Raw genomic sequence first — 19,331 nt, forward strand, 5'->3', positions numbered from 1 at the left:
ATAACCTAACTGCATGCCTTGTACGGTAAATGTGCAACATTGTAGAACAGTCAATTAATTTAGAGTTGCACTATTCAGCTCTGAGTACTGCTGTAAATTAGATAAATAGTGCAGAACAGAATTTTAAATACTTACTAACATTTGGGATTTGACTTTCAACCCTGCTTGATAGGTTGGATGAAGGGTTATTATTCCCCCTGGATGTTAAGTTTCTGTTTGATGAGGTTTACCAAACTCTGCCCATACTCTACCATGATTTATTGAAGTAAAGTAAAAAACAGGGGGCGAAATCCTCTGCCTTGCGCTGCCGGTGCGGAATTCCCAGTGAGAGGGAGAATCCCCCTTCAGTGAAAAAAACATCAGGCTGAATTATCCGCAGGCCTGCGGCTAAATCGCATTGGCATGGGGGCGGAGAATCCGATTTCACGCCGAGATCGACCCCGGCACCAGTCCGGCGATTCTCCAGGCCCCGAAATCGGCGTGTTCGCGGAATACTCCGCGTACTGGGGGACCATTGCTATAGGCCCACCCAGTGATCCTCCGCTCCTGACTGGCCGAGTTCCCGACTAACATGCTATGGCCGGTCAGGACTCTCCCGCGGTGGCTGCAGACTCAGTCCATGGCCGTTGTGGAGGGGGCAGGGGGATCGGGCACGGGGGGGGGGGGGGGGGGCGGGGGGCCTTATGGGTGGCAGGTGGAGAGATCAGGCCGGATGGATCCTTGGGCGCGCGACCGATCGGTGGGGGTGGGGGTGGGGGGGCCTACATCATCCAGATGCCTCTGCGGTCCGAGTCCACCATGGCGTTCGGCGCGGCCGCTGGAGGCCGCTGCCTTGTGCATGCGCGGACTCGATACCAGAAGTGCAGGGGCCCGTATCCGCAGCCAAAGCTGCGTAAATCACTCTGGAGCCCTGCTGGCCCCCTGAAGGTAAGTGAATCAGCTTGCATTATTTTGAGGATACTTTGAGGATATATCTTAAAGATCCATTTGCATCCACTTAGTTGGCCGGGCACCATATTCCGGGTCCACTTCATTCTCCAGACCTCTGGCCAGGAATCACGTTGGTTAGAGTTACTACAAGTATGGACAAGCATGGCCCTGATGTGGTGGACCTCACGGTGAACCAAGGGGGTAGCCCATTAAGGTAGTTGCCCCCCACAGTCTACTGAGGGCTACCCTCCCCCCACAATCCAAGACCTGCCTACCCACCCCTACCAGACCCCCCCTCCCTCAAAGAGACCCCCAAAATAAAGAGACCCCCTAAATAAAGAGACCCCCTTATAGAGACCCGTTAAATAAAGAGAATGCCCATAAACCCCCCCCCACCCCCAAAAGCGGCCTCTGTCAAAAAGCCCCCCCCCCCCCTCCAGAAAAGAGACACCGGCCTGAAAGCTACACAGCAGAGCAGGGGGCCCCGCTGGTGTCCCCGCCCCCGATCACAACCACATCCCCTGATGTCGACCAACGACATCGATGACGCTGACACAGACGGGAACCCCTGACCCACATCCCGAGACAGCCCGGTGCTCAGGTGCAGGGAAGACACCAACTTCCTGTTACAGCTGTCGCCAGCACTCTCCACCATCCCAGAGACACTCACCTCGGTTGGGCACTTTGGTGAAGAGGCTCCTAGGGCACTACTGGTGCTCACCACACAGCAGGTGAAGGTAGGCACCCTCAATGGGTGGATGATGGGAGAGTGGGCCAATCCGAGAGACTAACTGCTGTCCAGAAGGGTTTTAGGCATCTGGAATGGATGGTCCCATCGACTGTGAAGATGCAGTTGCAGAGCCATGGACTGCATGAGGAGATGTTGGTGAGCATCCAGTACCTGCAGGTGCAGTTGGAGGAGTGCAATCACCTCAGGAGCAGCAGGTGATGCCAGACGAGCATATCACCTGGGACAATACCCACGGGTTGCGTCCGCGGTTGTGGCCCCGGGCGTGAAGGTTATGGCCATGGGTCAAGATGTCCAAGGCCTGGGGCAATTTGTGCAGGTGGTGGTCAAGGCCCAGGACAGGTCTGCCCTACCACAGGTAGCCATGTACCACGTGGACATTGCAACGTGCTCCAGAGCATGGCTCAGTCACAGCAGGCCATCGCTGAGAGCATGCTCCGGTTTTCACTCCGGTATCAGCACTTAGTCTCCCGTTGGGAGAATTTCGCCCAATGTCCAGGCATCATGGTCTGATCGGGCTTCCAGGCACTCCCACATGTTACATGACCTGCCCACCCACGGGAATCCAAATGGGTTGTGTGAAGTGCTCACTTAACTATGATTGCCAAATCCTTATTATCAATAGCCTTCAGCCACACGACCAGATGCCTTGACAGTCGGTGGGGGTTATGGGGGTTTGGTGGGGCAGAAGGGCAGGGACAAGGGTTTCCCCCAAATGGGTACACAAAATCCAGGGTCTAGAATTATGGAGCCATCCATGGTTGCCCCCCACCCCCAACCGAGGGTCCCCCACCCCCTTCAGAGTACTGGGGCAGCCAGCCCATGCCCCCAGGCTCTTTGCCTGCGAGCAAAGATGGCTACTCACCTCCTTCGGTTCCCCACAGAAGCCCTTCCACCAGGTTCACTTGTGTTGCACTTTCAAAGATCTGTGGACCTGTGAGCCCAGATCCTTCTGACGTCTATAGTCCTCCGAGTTTTGCCATTTACCGTATAATGCAACAAAACCCCTGTTAAATCCATGCTTCATGGTATTCTTTTTGGAGAAAGTACTTTAAGAGAGATCATGATTAAAGAGCAGTTTGAAGTATGGGGCCTGCACATCATTCATAGCTGGCGGTGTTGAGATGGTGGTTACATCATGGAATATGACAAAATGCCTCGAGGCATTCATATTGTCACTTTTACCATGATTTCTGAATTTGTTGATATTGTGGATTTATGTAAGATGGTGTTGCGATAGATTTTGTTGGACTGTCAAATGAGATAAGAGACCCATGTGGATTCCACACATAAGGTAGAATGAGGATACTTGCTGCTTTGCCATTAGGAATATAAATAGAACTGAACTCAATAGCGTTCTTTTATCTCACTTATAAAATTCTAACCACAAACAACAGCATGGAGTAGCACGATCGTGTTTGTGTGCAATCACCCACATGAAAAGTTTCCCGTCTTGACTCCATGGGGCTGAGGTACATCTGGAAAACCAACACTTTACCCACAGGCAGAGAAAAGTATCACATGTATCAGCCTGGCTACTTCTACCCATCTCTTGCTGATTTGTTTAAATGGGCACAGTTTAATTTCACCACGGCAGAGGAAGAAATTTGAATTCAGTGGAATTAGCCTCATGGTGACCATGAAACCATTGTCGATTGTCCATCAAAACCCATCTGGTTCACGAATGTCCCTATTGGGAAGGAAATCTGCCATTCTTGTCAGGCATACTTGTGATTCCAGATCCACCACAATGTGGTTGACGCTTAAATGTCCTCTGAAAATGGCCTTGCAAGCACTGGCTTCAAGGGGAAATGGGATGTGCCCAGCCAGTGAAATCGGCATCCCATGAATGAATTAAGAAAATAGTGAGGACTGATCCCAAACAAAGGTAGAGAGAAGCCCTCACAAGGTAAAATGTCTGTGATATGCAAAAGACTTCTTAATAGAAAAGGATAGTTGTATATTTGTATGCTGCATGTGATGTTATTTTATGTTACATACCTGCAGCATGCTTGTTTTTGATTTCTTTTATACCACAGATGTTTGACATTTTGTCAAAAAGCCACTCCAATGAGTGTTGGGATGTCAGATTTACCAATATTTGCATGCATGAGATTTCACTTCAGCTTCACACATGTTCAAATTCATTTTAGGAACCTGGTGTAATATTGACTGCCAATAAAACATCAGGGAACACCTTCCCATACGGAAAACTGGAAATCTCATAGTAATCAGCCTCTTGAGGCATCTGCCTCAATTGCTCCCTTTGAACAATTGTGCAGCTTTCTATGTGAAACTGTATTGGCAGGATTATCCAGTGCATCCAGGAAGGATATTTCAAATTCTTTCATGGGATCAAGGCTTCGGTGGCAAGGCTAGCATTTATTGCCAATCCGAATTGCCCTTGAGAAGGTGTTAGTGAGCTGCTACAATCTATGTGGAACAGATTTCAACCCAGAGGAAACAATGATATGGTTCCAAGACAGAATGGTGTGTGGCTTAGAAGGGTTTACAGGTAATGGTGTTCCAAGCTGCCCTTGACCTCCTGGATGGCGTTCTTCAGGACTGTGTGTTCTATGTTCTATGGATGGTAGAGATCGTGGGTTTGGAAATTGCATTCAAAGGAGTCTTGGTAAGTTGCTGCAGTGCAACTTGCATATGATATAAACTGCTGCCTCTGTGTGACAGTCGTGGCGGGAGTGAATGTTTTAGATTGGTGGATAGGGTGCCAATCAAGTGGGCTCCTTTGACCTGGACCGTGCTGAACTTCATAAATGTTGTTCGAGCTGTGTTCATCCAGGCAAATGGAGAGTATTCCATCTGACACCTGGCTTGTGCCTTGTAGGCGGTGGGCAGGCTTTGGGGAGTCAGGAGGTGAGTTATTCTCCACAGAATTCCCAGCCTCTAACCACTGCTGGTATAGCCAGCGTATTTATGTGGCTGATCCAGTTCAGTTTCTGGTCAATGGTAACCCCCAGGACTTTGATGGTGGGAGATTTAGTCAGGGTAATGTCAGCAAATGTCAAGGAGTGATGGTTAGATTCTCTTTTGTTGCACATGGCACTTGCTGTACATCATCTGTCCAGGCCTGAATGTTGTCCAGTTCATGCTGCATATAGGCATGAACTGCTTCAGTATCTGAGGGGTCGCAATGGAGGGAAGATCTCTGATGAAGCCACTTAAGATGGTTGGGTTGAGGACTCTTGGCTCTATGGATCTCTGCAGTGATTCCACTGGGACCCAGGGGACCTGCGCAGTGACTAGAAGCAGCCTATGGCCCTGTCAGGAGTCACTGTTTGTGTGGAGTTTGCACGTCCTCCCCGTGTCTGCCTGGGTTTCCTCCGGGTGCTCCGGTTTCCTCCCACAGTCCAAAGGTGTGCATGTTAGGTGGATTGGCTATGCTAAATTGCCCCAGTGTCTAGTGTTATGCAAGTTAGGTTATAGGGTTACAGGTATAAGGCAGAGTGGATTGGTGCAGGCTTGATGGCCCAAAGGCCACGTTCTGCGCTGTAGGGATTCTTTGATGTCCCAGGGCATAAATGATTGACCTCCAACAACCACAACGATATACTTTTGTGTCAGGTATGCCAGTTTTTCCCTTTATTCCAAATGACCGCAATTGTGCCGGGGCTTCTTGTTGCCATAGCTGGTCAAATGCTGCTTTATGTCAAGGGCACACACTCTCACCTTTTCATGTTAAACCCAACTGCTGCTTCATGACTAGCATGAATCTATTTTTTCCGCACTTTTTTAACAGATCTGATAGTGGCCTTGATGTTCCGATTGGTCTTTACTCAGGCACTGAATTTGCACAGTGAACCCAAAATCAAACAGGATGTGAAATAGGGAGCTGATGTAGCCACCTGGGGTGGCAAAGTCCCGATTCCAAAATGGATGCCCGCAGAGAATGCAGGGAAAATTGGCCAGCCACAGGGAAAACAAGCAGGTGCAAGGTTTCCTGTGTATTAAGATTTGCAGAACCCAGACAGAACCAAAACCAATAGCCATCTACATACTAATGAGAGATCCCCAGAAACAATCAGAAACATTGAATCAATCGGGACCAAACCAGACTCCCCGGCGCCAGCGGGAGCTAGGACAAAGGAAGGCCAACGGACACATAGGGCCCACCCAACGATCAGGGAACAACTCCAGTATTGGAGAAAATCGATGAGGACGATTGAGACATGGTCCAATTAATTGGAACCAAGTCCGGGGTCCGCCCAGAATGGCGCGAAACCCCTGGGGGCGATAAAGTAGAGTCCCCAAGTTCAGTTTGCTCTCTTGGCAGCTCTCAAAGAACTCTTGACCGTGACTCTCAGCAAGGACAGACCTGCCTAGCAGCTGCACCAACCAAGTAAGTCTCCAGTCAACGCACGCTACGAGATAGAAAATGAAAAATGAAAATGAAAATAGCTTATTGTCACGAGTAGGCTTCAATGAAGTTACTGTGAAAAGCCCCTAGTCGCCACATTCCGGCGCCTGTCCGGGGAGGCTGGTATGGGAATCGAACCGTGCTGCTGGCCTGCTTGGTCTGCTTTAAAAGCCAGCGATTTAGCCCAGTGAGCTAAACCAGCCCCTTTTAGACGCTCCTAGCTACTATTCTGTACCAATTTGAAGCCAGAAGAATCAGAACCGGACAAAGGCTATTGTTCCTCTGACCTCGTGGGCCATTCAAAAGCTAAGTATAGGCCTTTAGTAGCAGTGATAGTTTAGTAAGTAGAGTTTATGCATGATTAGTGATCGACTGTGTGTATAATAAATGTGTTTTGATTTGAAACTTACTAACTGGTGTATTGTTATTGAACAGCACTTGGCTTTGAACCTCGTGGTGGTATCAGAAAGATACCTGGCGACTCTAGAGCAAAGGTTATTAAAACAGAGCAATCAAGTAAAAGCATAACGAGCAACACTGATCAATGATCATTCATTTTGCCCTACCTATCAAAGTTGAATTTTAATAATAATAATCGCTTATTATCACAAGTAGGCTTCAATGACGTTACTGTGAAAAGCCCCTAGTCGCCACATTCCGACACCTGTTCAGGGAGGCCGGTACGGGAATTGAACCCGCGCTGCTGCCTTGTTCTGCATTACAAGCCAGCTGTTTAGCCCACTGCGCAAAACCAGCCCCTTTACTCAGACATTATTCAGATGTACTACAATGTTGTGTAAATCTAGCTAACATGACGTAATATCAGAACAAAAAATATTGATGAGAATTATCCTTTTTAGATGAAATTTTGACAGGACAGGCATTCTGCTTTTCCTGCAATTCCACCCCCAAACCTAACTCAGTTCTCTAGGTCAGAGTCCATAATAGATACATAGAGGGCTGCTGGTGGGATATCTGCTACTATGACGGACCACTACTATCATACCACAAGAGGTAGCAACAGATGGAAAGTGGCAGAAGCAGTTTGAAATTTGTAGGGACTGCAGCACAGCAAGCCTGGCAGAGATTGGTGACCTGCGCAGTGACTAGAGGCAGCCTATGGCCCTGTCATGGGCCCAATGCCAGGAGCCTCAGGAAGTGGTGGTAACTGAGTAGGAATGTCAGAAATCCAGTGATACTATCCCCACTCTGAACAATTTATATATGGCAGAGCAGGAAATGAATAGTTGGTGAAGGTGCCAGTCGGAACAGTGCAGCCGAAAATTTTACATCGTTCACTGCTGTTGTCTTTTCAAGAAGCAGTAAACTCCCATTTCTCACCATGATTTGATTCTCTTTAAAGTGCTTTCGGATGATTTTCTACTCTAAAGTCAATATTGGTGAATATTGGTGTTGCGGTAGTAATATTAGCAGTGATGTGCTTGAAATGTAGCATGTCACCACACCCGACTCAACATTTTAAAAATAAATGCAAATGACTGCGGATGCTCCAATTTCCATGGAGTGGATCCTACTTCTGGATGAATTGTGATTTACGGCCCCTCACGTGAACCAAGGTCTGGATTCGGGAACCCATGGAAAGGTAAAATTGAAAGGTCATACCCTTATCCTCGTCCCCCTTTCATTGACCCCCCCCCTCCCCCATTCTCCCCATGTTCCTTCTATGCCTTCATGTTCCTCCATACTCAGTCACCCAATATTGCATGATGCACGGAGCTAATGAGCCACATAATAATAATAATAATAATAATAATAATAATAACAATCCCAAAATGCTGAGAGGAATAAAGAACAATCATTCAGAAATCTGTTTGCAACAAATAGTATTCTTGCAACCCTATAACGGTGTCATAGCCAATCATAGTATCAACAATAACAACATTCCATATCTCTTAATCTTGTCCAAGTTAACAGACATAGGGCTGGATTCTACAGTCCTCCAGCCGTTTGTTTCTCAGCCGCGCGCAGTCCGCTGGTGGCGAGATTCAATCTTCCTGCCGTTGGTCAATGGGATTGCTCATTGTAACCACCCCATGCCACCGTGAAACCCGAGGGCAGGGGTGCACTGCCACAGGGGAAAGTGATTTGTGATGAGTGGTGAATTTTGGCCAATAACAAAGCCGAACAAAGACAGAATAGCATATTATAACCTCATGAAGGTGTCACTCAATTAAAGCAAACACTCCACTTCAATCTGTCAAATTAGAACCCCCACTGAGCTAATCCATTTGCCAGCCATGGATCTCAGCATTCAAAAGCATTCAAAATTAGCCCATTTGGAGAAACGACAATATGTCTCTGTTGATGCAGCTTCCAGATGATCCCATTGTGGAGGGTGTAAGGAGTCATGGACGTGGCATATAGGAATGGTTGCAGGTTGAAAGGATGTGGGCGTGAGGGCTGGAAGGTTTTTATCCAACTGGGATAATGTCCCAGAGAACGAAACAGAGCCTTATAAATAGTGCATCTCGGCACTTTCCTGCCCTGTGGCTGCTTATGATCTGCTTCTAGGGTTTGTGTACCCTACTCAATCCCGCTGCCCACCGCACCAGCAGCAAACATTTGGTACAGACAGGATGGGCGAGTCTATTTTCAGCCAACAATAATTTTTCATGTGTTCCATGTTTGTGCCTAGATATTTCATGTAACTCACAGTTCACCTTCTACAAAGGTGGCAGAAGACATATGACGACATATGCATTTTTACAATACCCAGTACAATCATCAATGGATCAAAAAGTATAGTCTCTGTGTAGTTATCATCACTGAGCCATTAGGTTTTTGATGGTGAAACATACTTTTGATTGTAGAGTGGACAAGGTTCACTTAAAGCAGTGACTATTGATGTTGAGACTGTAAAGACTGTAGTTCCATAAAGTTTGTAATAGCCATTAAAATGCACATGAGACTAACACAGGGTAACTTGGCCCACTAATGTCTTCATGCAGAAGTAGATTGTCTTCGCTTGCCACTTCACCCCTACAGGATAGGAAAGGCAAAGAATCTATTTTCAATCCTCAATTTGTGCTACTCTTTGAGTTTATTTTCATACTTTTTTTAAGGTTCACATTTCTTTCACGCCTCTCTAATGTTCCTGTTTCATTAATGGGTTTTTCACAACCAGCTTTTATTGAGACTTGTTTTCTGATAGGTTGCAAAAGCGTTTCATGTCACTGCAAGTCACAAGCTGTGATTATCTTTGATAACTGGAGGGTTATGACACCAGGAATCAGTACTTACAGGTATATGATGGCTGGGCTTAATGGAAAGCTAGAGAGCAATAATCAAGAGTGGGTAACTGTAGGGGAGTAGTTATTCAAGACAGACATGGAAAATGGAACATATTCAGTATGATCTGTATTTAGAAGTAGATTCTGTTGAGCTTTTCTTCTTCCCTTTTGAGTGCTGTTGCTTTTATTTCCTCATATCAATGCTGGATGTTTCTTCTGTTAATGATAAATAATGTATCATGAATATCAACATTGATGAAGCAGAGCACCACACCATTTTTAAAAAAATTTCAAACGCATTTTATTCAAACTTGTATCAAAGTAGGTTACAGCAAATAAACACCCCGGGAAACGTTCTTCCCAACAATCAACTATACAGTTTGTACAGATTTTCCTCCATTCTCACCACCCCCCCCCCCCCCCCACCCCCCTGCGACGAACAGCTCCTCAAACACTGTCACAAACATCCCCCACCTTTTGTCAAACTCCGCTGTTGAGCCCCTTAACTCATACTTTATCTTCTCTATTCGCAGGCACCCATACAGGTCACCCAACCATGCTGCTACCCCCAGTGGCGATGCCGACCGCCACTCCAGCAAAATTCATCACCGTGCAATCAGAGAGGCGAAGGCCAAGACATCGGCCTTTCTCCTCTCCATGAGCTCCGTTTCTCTGAAACCCCAAATATCGCCACCAAAGGGTGTGGGTCCACTCCCTCCTCCATGAACCTGGCTAAAACAGCGAACACTCCCGCCCAGAATCTTCCCACTTTTTCAGAACCCCAAAACATGTGCGCATGATTCGCTGCCCCCCGCCCACACCTCTCACACTCATCTGCTACCCACTAAAAGAACCCACTCATTCTCGTCCGAGGTATATGCACCCTGTACACCACCTTAAACTGTATCAGGCTCATCCTTGCACAAGAGGAGGTCCCGTTTACCCATGGCAGTGCCTCACTCCATACTCCCCAATTGATCTCCATTCCCAACTCCGCTTCCCATTTCTCCTTGATCTTCACCACCTGCTCAGCTCCCTGCTCTCCCAGCCACTTATATATATCCCCAATTCGTCCCTCCCCTTGCACATCCAGAAGCATCAGTCGCTCCAGCAGGGTGTATCCCGGCAATCTAGGGAAACCCTTCCAGACCTTTCCTGCAAAGTCCCGAACCTGTAGATACCTGAACTCACTATCCCTCTCCCTTAGCTCCTCCAGACTGGCGAAACCTTCCTCCAAACACAAATCCATCACCTTGACCAGCCCCACTTCCCTCCACCTCCTGTATACACTATCCATCCCCCTGACTCAAACCCATGATTCTCGCACAGCGTCTCCTGCAAAAAGACAAGCCCCGCTTTCAAGCTCCTGAGGTGCGTGAACACCCGTGACCTTTTAACTGGCCCATTCAGTCCCTGGACGTTCCACGTTACCAACCTTACCAGAGGCTTACACCTCCAATCCCCTCTACCGTCTGTCATCTTCCCCACTTAACTCCTGCCCCTTTAATTCCACTCTGTACCAGCCCATCCCAGATGGCCCCTTTCTTCGCCCTTGACCATGTGATCTCTCACCCCTGCCGTGTCACAGAAACTCCCACCCACCCCCCCCGCTTTTCCCCTTCTCCTTTCCCCCCTCCCCGGCCACCAATATTTTTTTAAATATAAATTTAGATTACCCAATTATTTTTTCCAATTAAGGGGCAATTTAGCGTAGCCAATCCACCTACTCTGCACATTTTTGGGTTGTGGGGGGCGAAACCCACGCAGACACGGGGAGAATGTGCAAACTCCTCATGGGCAGTGACCCAGAGCCGGGATCGAACCTGGGACCTCAGCGCCGTGAGGCGGTTGTGCTAACCACTAGGCCACCGTGCTGCCCCTCGGCCACCCATATTGACCTTCTCCCCCACCACCTCAATTCCATTCACCAGCATAACCTGCTAGCGTGGCTGCCCCTGCCCAAAAGTACATCCTAATGACCTCCCCCCCCCCCCCCCCCCCCCTCCACTCCTCAGCTCAAAGAAGAAGGCCTCCCGCTGGCCTTACCCTCCCCCACCCAAACAAGGACTTCTCCTGAACTCCAGGTAGCCTTCTCCAAAAGCAAACAAACAGATGTTAAACACAAACAGTCCCATAAAACAGGAGGGGGGATAGGAACATCCATCATAAAATTGACGCACTGGGAATATGTGAATTAGATGCCCAAGCAAAAAATAAAGTGCACAAATTAAAATTCTCGCTCATGGCTGAAGATTGTGTGTCGTTTTTAGGTGCTGAAACGTGTGAAGCACTGGAACTGGCTAAAAGAATGTATAGCACTGACTGTGCACTGAGGACACACAGTGGATCAGTGGAGTCCATTGTGCAGGCTTTTGCAGTAATATTCCAGGGTTTTGGTGTTTTATCTTTCACTTACAAGAGTCAATTAAAAAATGATGCTCAATCAGTGATATATGGTCCGAGAAGAGTTCCAGCATCATTACGTGATCGTCTGCAGGCTGAATTAGACAGGATGACACATCTTGGTGTTATAAAATAGATTTACGACCGATTGGGTCAATTCGATGGTGTGTGTAAAAAAAAAGTAACAATGATCTTCGAATATGTATGGATCTTAAAGATTAATGCACAATCAATTGTACAAAGACTAAGGTTGGATACAACTGTGGCTTTATTGCAGTAAGATATGTGGCCTCCCACAGCAGCTGGCGAAATGGCTGCTGAATAGAGGACACGTTCCTCCTACTGGGTGGAGCCAGCAGGCAGGGGCTACCTGTGAACCTGTAGTACAGGTCCTGCCTTACATCACCTAATACAGGTGTAACAGTGGTTTACCACAAAGATTTAAATGCAAATATAAAAAGAGGATATTATCTGATACCTAAAGAGAGGCAATCACAAGTGAGATGTCTGGTGCGAAATATGATGCTTCACAAGGATTCTGGCAGCTCAAGTTAGAGGAAGAAATTACCAAGTACTGTTCGTTCAATACTCCATTTGGCAGATATTGCTTTCTTCGTATGCCCTTTGGCATAATGTCAGCATCAGAAATATTCAACAGAGCAATGGAACATATTGTTCAAGGCATTCAGGGTGTTTGCGTAGATGACATCATAATTTGGGGTTCCACCCAAGAGGGACACGATAACAGGCTAATTAGGATATTACAAAATGTCAGAAGAAATGGGCTATGACTCAACAAGGCCAAATGTCAGTTTGGTGTAAAGGAAATAACGTTCTTAGGAGACTTATTATCTGCTCAAGGAATAGAGCCTGATGACATGGAGATACAAGCCATCGACCTACAGGTAAAAAGGAGTACTGAGAGTACTGGGCATGATCAACTTAATTGGAAAGTTCATACCAAATCTCTCCGCCGTCGGGATGCTCGATTTTGCCGGCACACGACGGCTTCCCGACGTCGTGGGGCTGCCCCACAATGGGAAACCCCATTCACCAGCCAGCGAAATGGAGCATCCTGCCGGCGTGCTGAACCAGAAATCAGGCACGGCGGGATGGAGAATCCAGCCCAGCATGTCTTAGAGATATCTTGAAGTAAGTGGAGAACTTCACTTGGACTGAACAGCATGAACAAGAATGGGTAACTAAAGAAAGCTCTAACGACCACACCAGCATTAACATTTTTTGATCCAACAAAAAATACCAAGTTTTCAACAGATGCATCGAAGGATGGTCTAGGTGCAACATTGCTACAACAGGAAATGGTAGTGTTTGGAAACCTGTAACATATGCTTCAGGATCTATGACAGAATCTGAATGTCGTTATACACAAATAGAAAAAGAATGTTTAGGGCTAGTGAATAGTTTGGAGAAATTCCATAGCTATGTATAAAGTCTACTTATGTTCATTGTCGAGACAGATCATAGACCATTGGTTGCAATAGTCAAGAAGAATCTCAGTGAGGGCAGCACGGTCGCACAAGTCGATAGCACTGTGGCTTCACAGCGCCAGGGTCCCAGGTTCAATTCCCCGCTGGGTCACTGTCTGTGAGGCGTCTGCACGTTCTCCCTGTGTCTGCGTGGGATTCCTCCGGGTGCTCCGGTTTCCTCCCACAGTCCCAAGACGTGCAGGTTAGGTGGATTGGCCATGATAAATTGCCCTTAGTGATCAAAAAGGTAAGATGGGGTTATTGGGTTACGGGGATAGGGTGGAAGTGAGGGTTTAAGTGGGCTGGTGCAGACTCGATGGGCCGAATGGCCTCCTTCTGCACTGTATGTTCTAAATTCTATGTTCCATGTAGATGTCGCCTTGCATTCAACGTCTAATGATGAAACTTCAGGGATATGACTTTGAATTAATCTACACACTGGGCAAGCAAATTGCTTTGTCTTAAGCTACATCAGCACAAGATGACAATTCCATTGGACAGGATGTGCAGGTTCATGTAGATATGATTATGGAAACATTACCAGAGTTGGATGCAAAGTCAAAACTGATTGTTGAAGAAACAGAGAAGGATGAAGTAACACAAACGGTGATATATAATGTCAACAATGGATGGCCGAAACGTTCATGTTCTAATAATAATAATCTTTATTGTCACAAGTAAGCTTACATCAACACTGCAATGAAGTTACTCTGAAAAGCCCCTAGTCGCCATATTCCGGTGCCTGTTCGGGTACACAGAGGGAGTATTCAGAATGTTCACATTACCTAACAGCACGTCTTTTGGGACTTTTGGGAGGAAATTGGAGCACCCGGAGAAAACCCACGCAGACACAGGGAGAACGTGCAGACTCCGCACAGACATTGAACTTGGGACTCTGGAGCTGTGAGGTAACAGTGCTACCCACTGTGTTACTGTGCAGCCCATAAACTAAAGTGAACCCACGACCCTAAGATTAAGACTCTCATGCTCTACCGACTGAGCTAGCTGGGCAGGTACGGTATCATAACATACGATCAGAGCTAAGAGCTAGGTTGGTTACTGAGTCAAGAGAGAATGTAATTCCACAGTCTCTGCACAAGGAAATACTGCAAAAGGTTCATGAGGGTCACCTTGGAATCAAAACATGCAAGTGAAGAATGCGAGACATTGTGAATAAACAAATATATACAGAACATGGTGGAAAAGATATCATTGATATCAATATCGCTAAGCAAAGGAACTGATGAAAATAGATGAAATTGTGTCAGTTCCTTGACAAAAGGTTGGGATTGACTTATTCTACCTTGATGGTAAAGAATATTTGCTAGTAATAGACCATTACTCAAATTATCCAGAAGTAGCACAATTATCTTGCTCATCAGCAAATTGTGTAATCATGCATTCAAAAGCAAAGTTTGCACAACATGGAATACCTGAGTTAGTAATGAGTAATAATGGACTATGCTTCAAAGAAAAAGATGAGAAGGAATTTGAACAGCAACATTATTTTAAGCATGTAACGTCAACTCCATTATACCTGCAATCAAATGGTAAAGCAGAAAAAGGGTTTCAGATTGTCAAGCAATTTTTGAAGAAGGCTACGGACAGTAAAGATGATCCATATTTAGCACTGCTAAGGTATCGAACATCTCCATTAATTTGTGGTTTATAGCCAGCAGAAATATTTATGAGTCGGAAACTATGAACAACTCTGCCATGCCGTACCAAGCAAAGGCTGAATGAGAAGATGAGAGATCAAATGGAATCTCACAAGAAGAAACAAAAGAAATATTATGACAAGTCTACCAGGATTCTGAAACCTTTGAAACCAAATGACATGGTGAGAGTAGAGGATCCTGATGTCTGATCAAAATGTGCTAAGGTATTGCAGAAAACAGGTCCAAGGTCCTTATACTGTGGTAACTGAGCAAGGACAGGTTTTAAGGAGGAATAGACAAGCAATCCTAAAAGTGAAACAACCTGTTGCTGAACAGCAAGGCGAGGATGTATATGAAAGTTCACATTAATTGAAACTGACACAAGCAATGAACGAGTCAAATGTTAGTGTACAGACTGATGTTCAGAACAATGATACAGTCATAGTAGATGTACCTACAGAAGATCGGGGGCTGGATTCTCCGATTCTGGGGCTATATTCCCATGCTGGCGTGGGAATGGTGCCATTTTCCGCCAGAAGAAATGGCGTAAAACGGCCACCGATCCTCCGTTTGGCTAGGATCTAGCATGCCAGTGGCGTAGAGCACCCACTCAAGCTGCCGATATGGCCCGGAGAATTGCCGAGCCCGTGACCGCGCATGTGCACGGCGGCAACCTTCAGCGGCCGCATTGTGCTGCATGGCGGAGGCTGCTCAGGGAGCTGACCCGCGAAATAGTGTCCCCACTTTGGCCAGCTTACGCATCCCGGACCACCCCCCACAGTGCCCCAACCCCGAATATTATCCCCCCTCCCCCCGCACATGGATTGGCCCTCCCCCAACTTTGGCGTCGCTGGACTGAGTCCGCAGACGCCACGCCGATTTCCCGACGGATGAGAGCACACACGAGCAATGCCGTCGGTAGCCCAGCCAGTCGGGGGCAGAGCATCGGGGGGTGGGCCTCAGGTAATGTCCTGAGGCCGTCAATATGTGACTTTGGAGAAGGCGACTGGAGAATCCAGCCCCAGAATTATCACATAGATTAACCAGATTTTCGAAAGTTGAGACGATCAATGAGAAACAGAACAAAACCAGAAAGGTTGGATTTGTGAATGGACAATATAACTGTGCATGATGTAAAATACATTGTTATGCATATTGTTATGGGCCAGGGTTTAGAAAACTCCAAAGTATATCATGGAGTTCACCTGACCTACAACTGTTTATAAATGTTGGTTATGAGGAGCACAAGCGCCTACCTTTCAGGTGATATTCAACAAGGCCTTAAGCACTTTTAATTAAAAACAAAGTTTATTCTATGAATTCAGTTAACATTTTATAAACACACACAGTAAGCATTTTTATCAACTACAAACATAAATACCCCACACAGCTACAGTGCTCTATATATAACCCTTAATAATTTCCCTTAACTGTTTCAATCAAGTAACAACATCCAGATTTTGCCAAAACAGTATATTTGAATTCCTTCCGAAAACAGTTATCACTGTTAAATTATCAAGTAATCTGGAGACATATTTTAACATCCATAGAGAAGGAGAGACACACAAGACTTCTATGTCTGAATCCAGCTTCCAAAATGTGTAAACCAAAGTAAAACTCAGAGCCACAGCCAGCTCCTAACTCAAAAATGAAACTAAAAACCCAGAGCCACAGCCCAACACCACCCATACAATGACATCACTGAAGCCATTTGATAATGCAAAACATTTGTTAAAGGGACACTCCCCTGACACCACCACCCCTCCAAGAAAAGAAAAGAAACCATCAATTTCAAAGATGGTTTCATTTTTCACCTTTTCACTTTCTTTTAAGAAAAATTGACAATAAATATACTGGGCGGAATTCTCCGCTCCCGCGCGGCATCAGGAAAGCCGTCGTGAACTCGGCCGAGTTTCACAACGGCCTCAGAGGCCACTCCTCACACCCTATTCACCGCCCCCCAGAGGGCTAGGAGCGGCGCTCCATAAATCTCAGCCGCCGGGCCTTGGCACGTGCGTCAAGGCGGCGCGCCGAGAATGACGCGACGGCGGTGCCTAAGTGACGACAGCCGTGCATGCGCAGATTGGCCGGCTCCAGCCCGTGCATGCGCGGCTGACGTCACAACGGCTGCAGGCTCCAACCCGCGCATGCGTGGTTGCCGTCTTCCCCTCCGCTGCCCCGCAAGACGTGGCAGCTTTATCTTGCGGGGCGGCAGAGGGGAAAGAGTGTGTCTCTTGGAGACGCCTGCCCGACGATCGGTGGGCACCGATCGCGGGCCAGTCCCCTCCCGAGCACGGCCGTGGTGCTCACTCCCCTCTCCGCCCCCCACAAGCCACAAACGAAGATTTGGCGCCATGTTCACGACGGCAGCGACCAGGCATGGTTGCCGCCAGCGTGAACAGGTCGGGAACGTCATGTCGTTCGGCCCATCTGGGCCGGAGAATCGCCGGTCGCCGTGGAAAACGGCGAGCGGCGATTCATCCGAGTGGGGGGTGGTAGAATTGCGGGGGGTGCCAGGGCGGCGTGTTGTGAGTCGCCCAGCCCTCCCGCGATTCTCCCACCTGGCATATGGGGAGCGGAGAATTCCGCCCACTATTTTTAAACGAAAACAGAACTGGTAATCATTAATAATAATACAGGCCATTTTACTTCTTCTTTGTCCACCATCGAACCTACTTCTCTTCATCACATTTGTGATAAAGCATCGGCTATCACGTTTTGTTGTCCTGCCACATGCATAATTTTTAAATGAAATGGCTTAACAATAAACTCCATCGAAACAGTCTGGCATTGTTATTCCTGAATCACTCCAAAAACGTAAATGGATTATGATCAGTATATATAACTGTTTCAGATGATTTGCTGGCAACATAAATTCGAAAATGTTGCAAAGCCAGCACCAAGCTCAAAGTCTCCATCTCATTTGTTGAATACTTCTTCTGATGATTATTCAATGTCTTGGAAAAGTATCCAATAGGCCGCTCTATTCCTTCGTCGTCTTCTTGTAAGAGCACAGCACCTACGCCTGCATCACTCGCATCGACAGCCACTTTAAATGGCTTTGTGTAATTTGGGGTGGCCAACACAGGAGCAGTGGTTAACACAGCCTTCAGGCAGTCAAATGCCTGTTGACTCTCCATCGTCCACTGAAATTTGCGACGCTTCTTCAGCAAGTCCATCGGTGAAGCAACCAAGCTGCTAAAATTCGGCACAAATTCTCGGTAAAATTCACTCATGCCAAGAAGTCGCATTATTTCCCTTTGTGTCGAGGGTATTGGAAACTCCACAATAACTTTTGTTTTCACATCCCATGGGACCATTCGACCCCGTCCAATTGTGTGGCCAAGGAACATAACTTTCGTTTTTCCAAATTCATTTTTGGCTAGGTTTACCACCAAACTCGCCTCCTGACATCGATCGAATAACTCGATCAGATGCTTCAAATGTTCTTCCCATGTCTGATTAAAAATCACCAGATCGTTGATGTATACCGCACAATTAGGTAATCCTGAAATGACTTTATTTGTTAACTGTTGAAATGTGGATTGGGTGTTTTTCATGCCAAATGGCATAACTTTGAATTGGTATATACTATCTGGAGTCATGAAAGCTGCAATCTCCTTCACCCTTTCGGATAAAGGTACCTGCCAGGAACCTTTAAGTAAATTCAGTTTGGAAATAAAAGCTGAGTTGTCCCACCTTCTCGATGCAGTCCTCCAAGCGTGCGATCAGATAAGAGTCAGTTCTTGTAACTGTATTAACCTTTCTATAGTCCACACATAATCGTTGGGTACTGTCTGGTTTTGGTACCATCATAATGTGTGAGCTCCATTGGCTGCAACCCATTTCAATTATGCCATTTCTACGCATACTTTCAATTTCTTTGTTAACCTGTGCCAATGTTAAAGGGTTAACGCGAGATGGATGTTGTTTAATTGGAACAACCTTTCTCACAACTACATCATATATAGCCATTTTTTGTACTTCCCAACATATCTCCACAAACCTGCCCATTCTCGTTATCCAATTTAATTTGAGGAATGTCAAATTCAGAGGCATCTGGATTTGGTTCCTCACTTTGAGCTAAAACCTCCTCCTTTTGCTCTCCGTCCCTTTCAATGTACATTTTAAGCATATTCACATGACACACTTGGTGAGTTTTCCTTCTATCTGGCATTCCTACCACATAATTCACCTCACTTAATTTCCTTCTAATCTGATAAGGCCCACAAAATCTCGCTTTTAAAGGTTCACCTACCACTGGTAACAATAGTAAATCTTTATCTCCATTGGCAAAACTATGAACTTTTGCTTTCTTGTCCGATACCCGTTTCATCACATGCTGTGCGACCTTTAAATGTTGTCCAGACAATTCACCTACTATATTTAATCGTTCCCTAAAATTTGACACAGAATTCAATCATGTAATTTCAGACTACTCACTCACCAATTTCTCCTTAATCAATTTAAGTGGTCCTC

The 19,331-nt window shown here is 46.4% G+C and overlaps 1 long non-coding RNA gene across 1 annotated transcript in view; it reads right to left on the bottom strand.

The window, feature by feature from the left end:
- Nucleotides 1-7,880: 7,880 nt before the first annotated feature.
- Nucleotides 7,881-19,331, bottom strand: part of LOC119970277 — a 36,394-nt gene continuing 24,943 nt past the window's right edge. The window contains exon 2 of the long non-coding RNA XR_005461577.1: nucleotides 7,881-9,520. This is a non-coding gene — a long non-coding RNA (uncharacterized LOC119970277). The remainder of the gene's footprint in view (nucleotides 9,521-19,331) is intronic.

The sequence above is a fragment of the Scyliorhinus canicula genome, chromosome 8 (genome assembly GCF_902713615.1).
Source record: "Scyliorhinus canicula chromosome 8, sScyCan1.1, whole genome shotgun sequence".
Lineage (NCBI taxonomy): Eukaryota > Metazoa > Chordata > Chondrichthyes > Carcharhiniformes > Scyliorhinidae > Scyliorhinus > Scyliorhinus canicula.